This window comes from Symphalangus syndactylus, chromosome 3 (genome assembly GCF_028878055.3).
Source record: "Symphalangus syndactylus isolate Jambi chromosome 3, NHGRI_mSymSyn1-v2.1_pri, whole genome shotgun sequence".
Classification (NCBI taxonomy): domain Eukaryota; kingdom Metazoa; phylum Chordata; class Mammalia; order Primates; family Hylobatidae; genus Symphalangus; species Symphalangus syndactylus.
Window position 1 is genome coordinate 146,610,741 of NC_072425.2, and position 12,587 is coordinate 146,623,327.

General features: G+C 48.1%; 1 long non-coding RNA gene across 1 annotated transcript; it reads right to left on the reverse strand.

The window, feature by feature from the left end:
* Window positions 1–6,957: 6,957 nt before the first annotated feature.
* Window positions 6,958–12,045, reverse strand: LOC129478437 (uncharacterized). The gene is made up of 4 exons (XR_008656435.1): window positions 11,787–12,045; window positions 10,099–10,327; window positions 9,116–9,278; window positions 6,958–7,290 (listed from the first exon to the last, which is right to left on the reverse strand). It is a non-coding gene; the product is annotated as an uncharacterized lncRNA (long non-coding RNA).
* Between the last annotated feature and the right edge of the window lie 542 nt (window positions 12,046–12,587).

Below are 12,587 nucleotides of genomic sequence, written 5' to 3' on the forward strand. Positions count from 1 at the left end.
TCCAATTTTTTTTGGGGGGGGTGGTAATTAGCTAAATTTGTATATGATTTTTTGTTGTTGTTTCTGTCAAAGTTAATTTGCAGTTTTCATTGCAATCAAGTAGGGTTAATGGCTTGAGTTATTCTTTGCCTGGCTAAAGTTATCCAATATTTAATCTTTTTTTTTCCTAGAAAAACTTACCTGTGGGAAGAGTAGCAATTATCACTCAAGAGAAATGTGCCAATGAATGAGTAGCAGATTGTTGACTTAAGGGTTAGTAAAACATAAAGAGCTCCCTAAGTCCTTAATTATTGGTGTTCAGTTAAGGATGCACCTGCCTGTTCTGAGGTTCCTGTGGGTATAAGGTCAGAGTAACAGCAGCTGTTATTTTATGGGCATTGGGACAGACTTTCTCTGAGTGCCTAGCAGTGGTCACTGCATATGGGAAATAAATGACAGACTAAAAAAAGCATGAGGTTGGGGAAACAGTTAAGCCTAATTTGATTTAGTTTAACACATGGAGATTTCAGAATTTCTATAAAGGAGGGGTCAGTGTTTTTCTTGGAAGAGGGCACTCAGGAGGGTAATTTTGTGCCAGTTTTACAAAGCAGAGAACTCTGTTTTGTTGATTATACGTTTATCTGGAAAAAGGGTTGTTGCTTTTGGAACATATACATTCCCACAGAAAGACATAAAATTCATGGCCCCTTCTTCCCTATTTAGCCTCAAGGGAGCTTAACAGGACCTGATTAAGCAAGGAAAGTCATCAAACTTTCTTGGACAGCTCAGAAATCCCTGGGGTTGAGTTGAGTTTTAGGTGAAGGGTTCACATTGGTGTTAAACCAGTTTGCCCCATCTCATCACTGTCTACACTTGACAAGACTGCTGTTTGCACTACACTCACACTGACAGCCAGGACACAAGTATTCATGCTTGAGACCCAAAAGAGAAACACCTGGCTATGACTACCTGCAACTATATAGTTTATTTTTTATTAAATAGCTGCATGATCTATTTCCAGGAGAGCAGGAACTTCCAGTGGAGCGCAGGCTGTAAGGGCGTACCTCTGTGCCCTTGTCTCCTGGCCTCCTTCCCACCATCTAACAGCAGGGTTCCAGGTTTTCCCTCTTTTCTGAGCACCTACGATTCCTTCCTCCCCTCCCTGCCCCCATCCCTCCAATGCAAAAAGACAAAATAAGGCATACAGTTTTGTGCCAACTTCATCCCAAAGTGGTACAGTGATTCTCGGTCTGCCCCAAAAGCCAATTACAGGGAAGAGGGGCCTGAATTCTTACTTAATCAGGGAAATATTCCTTCCACTCTGATAAAAAATGAAATCACCTTAGTAGGGGAGAAAAATCTTTATAAGTTGGCTAGTCCCTGACAATAAGAGAAAATCACTAGTGGTTGGTATGTATCTATGTCTGTAGAAGGCCTAAATTGCCTCAGTTTATTCTTACCCAGCAGAGGATGGGCTGGTGATTGGATGGTAACTTAAAGTCATAAAGATGAGGGACATGAAAGAGCTACGTTAAATCTAGGATGACCGAGATTCTTCCCGAAACTCACTAGAACATAAGCTCCATCAGATCAGGGGTTTCTATTGCTTGGAACTTCCAAGTTTTTCAATAAATTATTAAATGAATATGTGAAAGCCAAAGTGGATGGATAATGTGGGTCACTGACAAGCCTGTCTCCATCTGCGGATAGAATTTTTAGCAAGGGGAGGAGCGGAGAGGTCAGCCCCTCTCATCCTACCCCTAGGAACGTTGCTATGCCCGTCACACCAGCACTAAGCCCCTTCATTCCCTAGCAGTTTTGCTAATAATACTAATTATTCTATGTCAGGTGATTGACACTCATATTTAAGCTAAACTTCACAATAACACTGTGAGGTAGGTGTTAGCATTCTCATTTTATAGATAAGGAAACTGAAGTTCACAGAGGTTAAGTAACTTGCTCGTTGTCTCACAGTTAAATAGCCAAGTAGGAATTTTAATATAGACCTGACTGACCTCAAAGCTCACTGTAGATTATCAGGATGTAAAGGGATGGGTGATATCCACTTGTGTGTTATAATGCAGAGGTTCTGAAAGGACACCATGTGCCTCCTATGAGGAAAAGCCATCCCCAGTCAACTCCAACACAAGTCAACCATTTCCATCTTAATGTTATTATTTAGAGGATTGACGTTATTGGTTACTATTGTGTCCTATCGGAATTCAACTAAAGTTTGTAATACATTTGGATGGGTTCTCACTGATTTATATATAGCGTGAGGCATAGATACCCCATCTTCCGCAAGAATGAAAGCCATGTCTTTTAAGAGATGCAGGCTCTATTATACTTGGAAAAACATTAGCCATCATTTGAATATTCACAGAAAGACCAAGAACCTGGCACTAATCTCCAGACACTTAAAGACTATTTAAATAGTTCCTTGATGCAACATTCTTACTGGTTAAGTATTGTAAACAATTGTGAACCTTATTGTGCCTACCATAGAAGGGATGTCACTTCACCATAAAAATCACAAGATTACATTATTACACACAAATCAGGCATTCTCAATGACTTATGTAGCCAACTGCCAGACTTCTAGAAAAGAGCTGATGTGGCACTGTAGATAGGCATCTAGTATGACACGGTTAGGAGCCTCCTTGGTCTGCTAAATTCCAGAGAGACTAGAAGTCTGCAGAAGATAAATTGAAGTAAAAATGACCACATCTGTCACCACTGAGTAAAGGACAGAAGGCAGAACTGGGATGGGGGCTCATGGACAAGGGCTAATGGAAAGAAAATGAAAACCACCTTTTCTCATTCTCCTCTCCTGGCCTTGGACTAAGCTCTCAAAATATGTGGCAATGGCCTCCATAGTTTCTTAAGCAACCAATTAACAAGTCAAGTCAATTTTTAAACAACTGACTTGCACATTTTCCTCTATCTCTCTGATCACCTTTCCAACAAAATTCCTCAAAAGAGTTGTTGATATGGACTATCTCTCATTTCTCTTCTCCAGTTCTCTCTAGAACCTTTCAAACTGCCCTTGACAAGGCCACCAGTGACTTCTGTGCTGCCAGATTCTGTGGGTGGTTCTCCAATCGTGACCTTTCAGCCACATTTGACAGTCAATCACACTGTCCTCGGATGGAAGGCTGGAATTTGGGGCTATTTTGTTCACTATAGTATCCCAACTTCTGGAACAGTGCCTAGTGCACATAGGTGCTTCATAAATACTTACTGAATAAATTGTTCACTTCCTGGAGGAGGTGAATCATAAAGAATAGATAAGAACTAACCAGGTAGGTGAGGATGGAAGAGAATTCTGGCCAGAAGAAATAGAAACTCAAAGCTACAGAGGCCTCAGAGGACTTGGCAGATTCAGTAACATCCGAGTAGCTCTGAATGGTTCTGAAGGATACTCTCCATTAATTCCCATCTCCATTCAGGGATCTCTTGCAAAGTGGGGCCCCTTCATCCCTAGGGCGATTAGGCCATTTCCTGGCTTGTTTCAGGGAGAAGCTCTTGGAGCCTGAGACTCACTGCCCCCCCCCTTTTCCAGCTCAGGTGCTCTCACCTGAGGGGCAACAGCTGCAGGTGAGGGCAACGGGAAAGGAGAGAGTGAAGAAGAAGAGAAGGGACAAGCTCTCAGATTAATCCTGTGAGTTCATCACACCGGAAAGGTGGATCCAGAAAAGCCATGTTTGGCAGGTAACGGGCTCTGCCTGTGTGACTCAGCAGCCTCTAGCGTGGCATCCAAGCTGAGCTGGTTGAAGTAAGCCTCGTTCCCCAAGGCCTGATGAGTGAGCTTGTAAAGGGCTCGCTGAAATGCATTGCAAAACCACTCACTGTTCCAGCAAGATGCTTTAAAACCAGGCTCAGAACTAATCCAAAAAGAGGGAGTCTTGATCCAAGTTCACAATGCATGTGAGTAAGTCACCCAGCATCTGCCAGCAGGATTTAGTACCATGTAAACTGGGAAATCAACAATGTTCTGTTGGGTGTGCAGCCCATTAGTAAAGGGCCACTGGTTCTCAAAGACTCCGGGATTGAGATCCTCAGCCTCCACAATAGGGCCGCTTCACGCGCCTCTTGCTTTTCTCGCCAAAGCGTCTCAGAGTGTTTTCCCAGGACGGACGATTTATCCCATTCGGTAGATGAGGCCCAGAGAAGCTAAGTTCTGCCTGCAACCACCCAAGTCAGTTCCTGAGATCAGAATTGAGACCTAGACCTGCCAGCCCTGTTGTGGCCATTGGACGGCATCCTCTGAGGGACTCTAGAGGACAGCAGAGGCCACGGGGCAAGCCTTCTTGCATGGAAACTGGTGGGCAAAGGGGATGGGCAGGTGTGGGGGTGGAGCACTGAGAACCTCTCAGCACAGCAGAAAGAACAACTCAAAGCACATGTCCTACCTGAGGTGTGTCAATGGTATTTTCTTTGTAAATAAAGGACATCAGTGCTGAGAGTAGTTGTATAATCATAAAAGGTTGAACTGGAAGGGGCCCTGGGAGAGCATCAATCCAATTTCTTTTGTTTCTTGGTGAGGAAATGGAGATCCAGAAGGTCTGTGTCAGTTGCTCAAGGTTGCACAGTTGGTTTATGCGGGCACCAGCTTTGGAAGGCTTGTATCTTCAGCACGGACCCTGTGCTCTTTGCAAATGCCAGTCGTTCCCACACTAATTCTGTTTTTTGACATCGCCTTGAAACCAGGTGAATCTCCCCCTCTGAAACTTTAGGTAGCTCCTCCTCTCTGCTCTTCTGACCTCTGAACTGAAACCACAGAAAGACATCACAGTTAAAGGGTGAGTGTGCACTGCTCGGCATTGTAACTGAAGATTTAAAACCTCTCGAATCTTCTACTCATTTGGTCTTGGAGCCAAAACTAACACAGCCTGAAAAGGAATGCTGGGAAACCTCCGAGACACTCTTGGAGAGGCAGCTTCTGCGAGCTGGTGAGCCTGGTTTCACTGACAAGGTCAGGCCCACCCTGGGGCACGTATGTGAGGGAAACATGTTTGGAGCCGTGTTCTCAGGCTACTTGCCTGGGCCTTCCATTCCACTGAGTGACGATCACGGCTCTCGACAGGTCGGCAGCTGCCAGCGGGAGGCTCTCCCATCACTCACTCACCCACCAGGTGTTCTTCCCAGCCACCACAGCAGCTTGGCAGGGAGTGCCACCGCCAGGGTGCTGATGGGCAAGGCGGTGCAGTGCTTGCTCCTCTGCCGTCCAGGTGTCAACAGATGGGATATGGATCTGCCCTCCCTTAACAAATAAATAGAACTTTTACAGGCTGAGTAAGCCCACATGGGATAAGCCAGACTGCCAGTTACCCCAGGTTTTCCAGCCAGGATCAAGCCTCTTTAGTCCTGGATCCCAGAGCCCACCAGAATTCTTATACGGAGTGGTATTTCCAGAACGCTGGTTATCCATCGGGTAGCCGTGAGGCTGCATGTCCCTCACGCTGGAGTTGCAGGGAGCCAAGTATTCCTGGAGTTCCCTTTGGCAAATGTCCTACCTCAGTTCCCACAATCTATGTTCGTGGTTCTGTGCAGATGCAATCAATTCCTCCCAGTCAGCCCCAGGAAAGAGTGAAACTGCTGATAAAACAACTTAAGGAAGGTGCACTCTCTCTTGCAGGGAAAGACATCCACCCCAAACTTTTTCATTCTTCTCGCAGCTGCTTTCTGACCTCAGTGAAATGGGCAGGGAGAAAAACTCTTTTCATGTTTCTGCTGATTGGCTTCCAGTGCCAGGCCTCTAGTGAAACGGGTAGTCTGGCTGGGTCCTGACAAGTGAAAAGGAGACACAGGCAAGGTGGACAGAGACCAGGCTGGAAGTTGAGTCCTGGAGTTCCACAGCCACCTAGGATAAAGCTCACAGTGTTAACGTAGTAAGAGCACCAGGCTAGGAACCAAAAGTCCCGGGGTTTGAGATGCTTGCTTAGGTGTCACTTAACTTTCTTGAACCTCAGTTTCTTCAGCTGTAAAATGGGGATAGTAATACCTTCCCTGCTCGCTCCACCTAATTATGAGTTAGAATGAATGAAAGCTTTTGGAAAGCCAGTGAGTACTCCCCAGAAATAGGTTTTCACTTTGCCCTTGTTCCTTGGTTTTTGTTTTGTTTTTTGTTGTTGTTTGTTTGTTTGTTTTGGAGACAGAGCTCGCTCTGTCACCCAGGCTGACTGCAACCTCCGCTTCCGGGTTCAAGCAATTCTCATGCCTCAGCCTCTCGAGTAGCTGGGACTACAAGCACGCACCACCATGCCCAGCTAATTTTTTGTATTTTAGTAGGGACGGGGTTTCATCATGTGCCCAGGCTGGCTGGTCTTGAACTCCCTTAGCTCAGGCAATCTGCCCACCTCAGCCTCCCAAAGTGCTAGACTTACAGGTGTGAGCCACCACACCTGGCCAATTTTGCCCTCGTGAGCAGTCACGATGTTCCCACCTACTGGCTGGTTTAGCTACCTTGGACCATTGCTGAGTGAGGGGTGGGCTCCCCCTATGAGGGAGGACAATGTAGGTCAGCCCCTGGGGTTATCATTTGTTCCCCTCCTTTCTGTAAATTGTCTACAGGCACTGCTCAAAGAAGAAAGGGACACCATCCCTAGTTTCAAGGCGCGACTAGTCCTGCCCCTGATGGCTGTGGCTGATCCACGAGGAAGTAAACCTGGACTGGGAAAACACAAACTGTATCGGCCTGCAACATACATCCCATTGATAAACGTATTGATAAACCCTAACATCGATAAGACATCTGTCTGGATCTTTCAGGTCTGAACAGACAGGGCAGCTGCTGAGAACCTGGGGAAACTGACAATCCGGTTCCTCTCTGTGGTGTGAACCTTCCCTCTTCTCACTGCACCACCAGTGCAGGCCTCTTTGACTCACACAAGACCGTTTTTTAGCACAAGGTCACCTCGAGGTCAACCGTCAGCCCCAACGTTACAGAAACTCACCTCTGACTGCAAACCTCCAGGTTTTTTTTTTAATCTACCAAGCAATGAATTGGCACTTTTCACTGAGGAATGACTACTGGGCCCTTTAGAGCTGCTTTAAGCTCCGTGACTTAATGACTCTCCTGTTTAATGGAAGCAAAAGCCATTTAAGTGGTCACAGCTGCCAGGAACTTCGCTAAAAGAATGAAAGTTTCTGAGCAGGTTGGGCAGTAGCAGTGCTAATCTCTGAGCCCGCCACCCCTCGCCCGCCCTTATCTCAGGCTTGTTTTGACAGCACCCGGAGCTGGTCCCACCAGAAGAGCAGCAACCTCGCTCCTTTCCCTTTCCACGTCTTCTGCTGCAGCCCATGGTTTTGCTGCAGGGGGGAAAGAAGAAACAATGACGCATTGTCTTGTTGAGGACCGGTGTGTCAGGGCCTCATGGAATAAATATTATTTGCCTGGGAGGGGAACTGGCTGGAAGACAGCTCAGTGTCAGGTGTGGGCTGGGGCGGAGGGGCGGGAGGGCGGTGATGTTTGGGTTTGGTTTCATTATTAGTTTAATCTTTTTCTCTCTACTGCTGTGGATTTTTTCCCCCCTGACAGGCCATTAAGCACGAAGCTTGTGTCTTACCCGGCCTCTGCCAGGAAGAAACAAAAGAGATTTTCCATAGGATGTGCCCTTGTGTTACTGCGGCTCCTGGGTCACTCCCTGTGCAGCCGTGCGTAAAGGGTGCACACTGCAGGACGCTCACACAGTGAAAGCTCCTCTGGGAACCCTCCGTCTGCATCTGCAGCCCTGGCAGCCCCAGATGTCTTGCCTGATGGGTTCACGGCTCTGTCGTTTTGTCCCTCAGGCAAATATTGAAAGGACAGCAGGCTCCTTTGTAGGTCTGGGGAAACTGGGCCCCTCTCCCACCCCGTATCCCAGTCAGTCAGCACTTATTGAGTTCTCACTGTATGCAGGTCACTAATGGCCCTAGCCTGCTGCATTTCACAGTTCCTTCAACTCTTTTGCCTCAGGAAAGCCACACACCTCTCCAGAATAAAGAACTAAAGACCAGCGACTAAGAGACAGACACTTGAAGCATTGCTCCATAAAGGCCCAGCCCTCCTTATCTCAGAAGAATGAGAACATTTTCTTGTAAGGAAAACAAGGGCCCTGTAGCCTTTCCACAGCCGCAGAGCAGTGGAGTAGTGAAAGAGTGCCTCCACTGAGCAATCAAGAGTCTTCTTTCTGGCCAGGCACGGTCACTCACACCTGTAATCCCAACACTTTGGGAAGCCAAAGCAGGAGGATCACTTGAGCCCAGGAGTTCGAGACAAGCCTGGGCAACATGGTGAGACCCCAACTCTACAGAAAAATTTAAAAATTACTCAGGGACAGTAGCATGCACCTGTGGTCCCAGCTACTCAGGAGGCTGAGGTGGGAGGATTGCTTGAGCCCAGGAGGTAGAGGCTGCAGGTGAACCATGTTCTCTCCACCGCATTCCAGCCTGGGCAACAGAATGAGACTCTATCCCCCCACCCCCTAAAAAAGTGTTTAACCATAAACCTTTTCCTCATCCCTAAATCTATTTTGGGTATAAACCATCTACCCAATGGCTGTAATAATAGTTGTTGATGATTGAGAATGTACAGTATATGTTGGGCACTTGCTAAGTGCTTTCTATATATTATCTCACCATGTGGCAAGCCTGGAGAAAGCCTGCAGAGAGTGAGGAACTGCCCAAAGTCACACAGGTCATCAGGCTTCCTGAGAATGGCACCACGGCCTTGGCTTTACAGGCATGGCACTTGAGTTCACCTTCACGTGCTGGGGATCCTGTGTTCCCAGAAGGCAGACACCGTGTCTGTGTCCTTTTGTTAATTATTTTTGTATACAAAATAATTCAGTCCTGTGCTCAGTGCCATGAACAATTAGGGATTTAATACATGCTTTTTGAGGGTGATAATGATCTCACCATCCCAGTCAGTGAAGTAAACATTCCCTCCCTTGTCTCAAAGAGAAACAAAGGGCCACAGCAGGCCAAGCCACCCCGGGCACACTGCAGGGTGTGTGGAGACGGCATCAGCAGGTGAGTCCCGCAGACCTGGCTTTGGATCCCAGCCTGGTCACCCACGGCCTGGCCCCTGGGGTGCACCAGCTGACCTCTCCAAGGCCAAGTTTCCCCAAACATGGGAGAAAGTCACAGCACCTACCTCGTCGGGTCATTGTGAAAACGAAGTGAGAAAATGCCCACGGTGTTCCCGGCAGCCCTGCCTGGTGGAAGGCAGGTGTTCCATGTCAGTTTCCTTACTCAGCGCCCAGGCATCTTCTTCCTCTCCTGGAGCTCTCAGCACTCAAGAGCCCCTTCAATAAGACCTGGAATGCAGTTTGTTGACCAAAGGAGTGCTGGCAGGGAGGTAGGATCTCCACTTGGGTGGCCATATCTCCTACCTCTGCTCTTGGTCCCCCTCTGCCTTGGGGACATTCCCACCAACACATGCCGCTGGCACCACACCCTGCTGACCAGCATGCACTGCTGTTCTTACTTACCCCAAAAGCCCAGACTTGAATATCCTGTTGTCCTCAGTGGCACGGCTGAGACCAGGCTGGAGCTTTTAAACAAGATGTAACTCAAATGGGGAATAACATGCAAGTAACTCTTAAGGTGACTGCTGCACCCTGTGGCCCACACAGAGAGGTTCTCTGCCCAGCCCCACTTATCTGCAAAGGATATCCTCCAGCCTGTCTAGAGTCCACAAGGTCCAGGCTGCAGAGAAAGAGGCCAAGGAGCCAGATGTCTCTCTCCCACCCACGACCTACTTTCTGAGTTCTTACTTCCATACTGAAGACAGGCCTCCTTCCCAGGGGATACCAGGGGTCAGAGTTCCTTTCAGTGGGTCTTGCCTTATATTCAGGAATGTGGCCCAGCAAATAAACGTGTCAATTCAACAATAAACCCTGTGTCTATACACGCAATGCTCCCTGGAATAGCATGGAAAGGGAAGAAGAGGGGAATTTGATTACAAGTGCTTTATATTTACGCCGTCTCATGAGATGCTTCCAACAGGCCTATCAGATATTTTAGGACCATCATTCCTAATTTGCCGATAACAAAATTTTGGCTTGGAGAGGTTAAGGGAATGACCAAGCTAAGCCCAGTTCTCCTGTCTCTCTCCCTTGAGTCCAGAATACCAACCCAGTCGCTGAATCTTCCCCAAGAACGAGCCTGGGGCCAGAGTGAGAAAGGGGCTCCCTGGAAGTGCTGAGTTAAATTGGCACTGGATGCAGCCACAGGCAAGGGGACATGGTGGTTGTCCCTCTCTCTGCCAAGTTGTAGGTCAGGAGACCTGGTTCAAGCCCAGGCTTTGCCACTGGGAAGGCTGTATGGTCTGAAATCATTATTCTCAGTGCCTCAGTTTCTGCATCTGTAAAACGGTAAGGAACAAACCGATTCATATACATAAAGCCCTTAGTGCCCTTGATGCCTAGAACATGTAAGTATTTAATAAATATCAACATTTTTATTAGCATTGTTACTGTTACTGTTATTCCCTTTCCAAGTCTTGCAAGAAATAAATGGGATGACAGATGTGAAAACATGTTATAAGCTGTAGAGGTAAGAAACGACCACTCATGTATGCTGAGAAGGTAACAGGAAAAAGGACTTGGCCTTAGATGATGTCACTGAACAGCCTCAAACTTTCAACAGAAAGCACAGAAATACTCCAAAAAGAGTACTCCAGTAATTTGAAACCAGGCCACCAAGTCCGAGTTTCTGCCACAGTTCCAGGGCCGAGGCTGTTTCCAAAGAGCCCTGTAATTGCTTTCAACCTGTGCCTCACCCAAACACCACAGCTGATGCAGCTGGACACCTTCCCTCTCTTCTCCTTCCAGGCTGGGCCCCAGAAAGAAATACTCCAATAATTCACCTTGCGGTTTTCAACTTTAGACCAGATTGTTTGTCATGTATATAACTGTTTGCATTTCACTTACTTATCCTGAATCATCACATACCTGGGAGGGAAGGAGGCTGCAGAGCCCCCGGAGCCCCAGCCCCGCGTGGTTACACCTGCCCACGCTTCGGGTCTAAGTAATCCTTGGGTGCCTTAGTGTGAACAGAGCATACAACTAAGCTCTCTCTTTCTCAGCTAACTCAGGTGCAATCCTTCTTGACAGTCTGGAGGAACCAGCAGGCTGGCCACCCAGTGAGGGGAAGTTGCTGCTAGCCGATTAATGGCTGAAAGCCCAATAGTACCACCCCTCACTGTCTTGTAGCAAAGACTCCTTGGCTCATGTTTAGAATGTTAGCCAAATAAGAGTCACCGAGTGCAACTTTATGGCAGCACTCGGCTGGAAACAGTGGGGCATCTAGGGGAAGTGTCCGTGCTCGGTCCCTGCCCTTACATGGATCAGTCTGGCTGATGGAATGAGACCAATGAAATGGAAACAATGAGCAAATCGTAAAAGGCAGTACTGGCATGAAGAGTTTGATTTTACGGCACAGAATGCAATTGTTAAGAGTTAGAGTAGGGAGAGATGGCCAAAAGCTAGAGAGGGCAGGGAAAGGTCTGTTAGCTGGGCCTTTCAGGTATGCAGGAGTTGAACTGGTGGGAGGGAGAGTGGCATTCCAAGTTGGGGAAGCTACGTGAGAGAATCTAGGAGACAGAAAAGAACAAGGGCTGTTTACAGAGCAGAGGCCAAACTGGCATGACTAGAGTAGAAGGAGGGCATCCTAATTCCCAGCCTTATCCACCGCTTTGCAAGAACCAGGAAAATGAATTCCTATTGGCCATAAACCTAGTTGAAGGTGATGTAACCCATCCTATTCGGCCTCCCATATTTACAGCTATACAGGAACAACGCTCTGAAACTCAGTCTCCTCACCCGTAAAATGGGATGGTAATACATGCCCCTGGGGGCCAGTGAGAATTAAAAGAGGTAAGATGCACTGGCTCCCAGAGGCAAGTACCAGCAGACAAGGAATAGGGCAGTCCTGCCTTCACACTCCACAGAGAAGAAATGTCCTCCAACTCTCCCAGGAGACAGAGCCCAGCTTTCCTTCCAAACAGCCTTGGAGTTGCTTGGCCTCTCCACTTCTTCAACGAAGTTGTGGGCAGAAGACAAATGCAGAGTTCTCTTGTACCTGCCAAGGAGAGAGAAGCAGACCCTGTGTGAGTCTCTTGCTGTTGACATTGACCCACAGGGGGTGCAGGATGGGACTGAGGCAGGCCCACCTGCCCAGAAAGCCTGTCTGTACCCTGACCCCGGGGGGCCCTAACAAACACCCTCCCAGCCACAGGGGCTCTGCAGAGCTAAGCCAGCTGTCCTATGGAGGTGGGGACCCTCCTCCTGCCCTGCCACTCTCTCTTTCTCCTGGAGAGGACAGGCAGGTGGGCACGGCCACGGGAGAACCTCTCGAAGGTGCTAACTGGCCCAGGGAAACAAAGGTGGCCCGGTAGGGAGTGGCCTACCAGAGATTGAGAGAGCATGGGAGGAGTTGAGAGGGAGGAGGAAAGCGCACGCCGTCCTGCGCGCAGCCTCGCGTTAGGGAAAGCATGTGTGAGAAGTGGTGGCAGGCAGTTGCTAGGCTTGGAAACAAACAGCCGACGAAAAGGCTTCGGAAGGAAGGAGTGTCTAATCAATCAGCCCCGAGGGACAGGTCCGCACCGCCTGACCGTGCTCCTC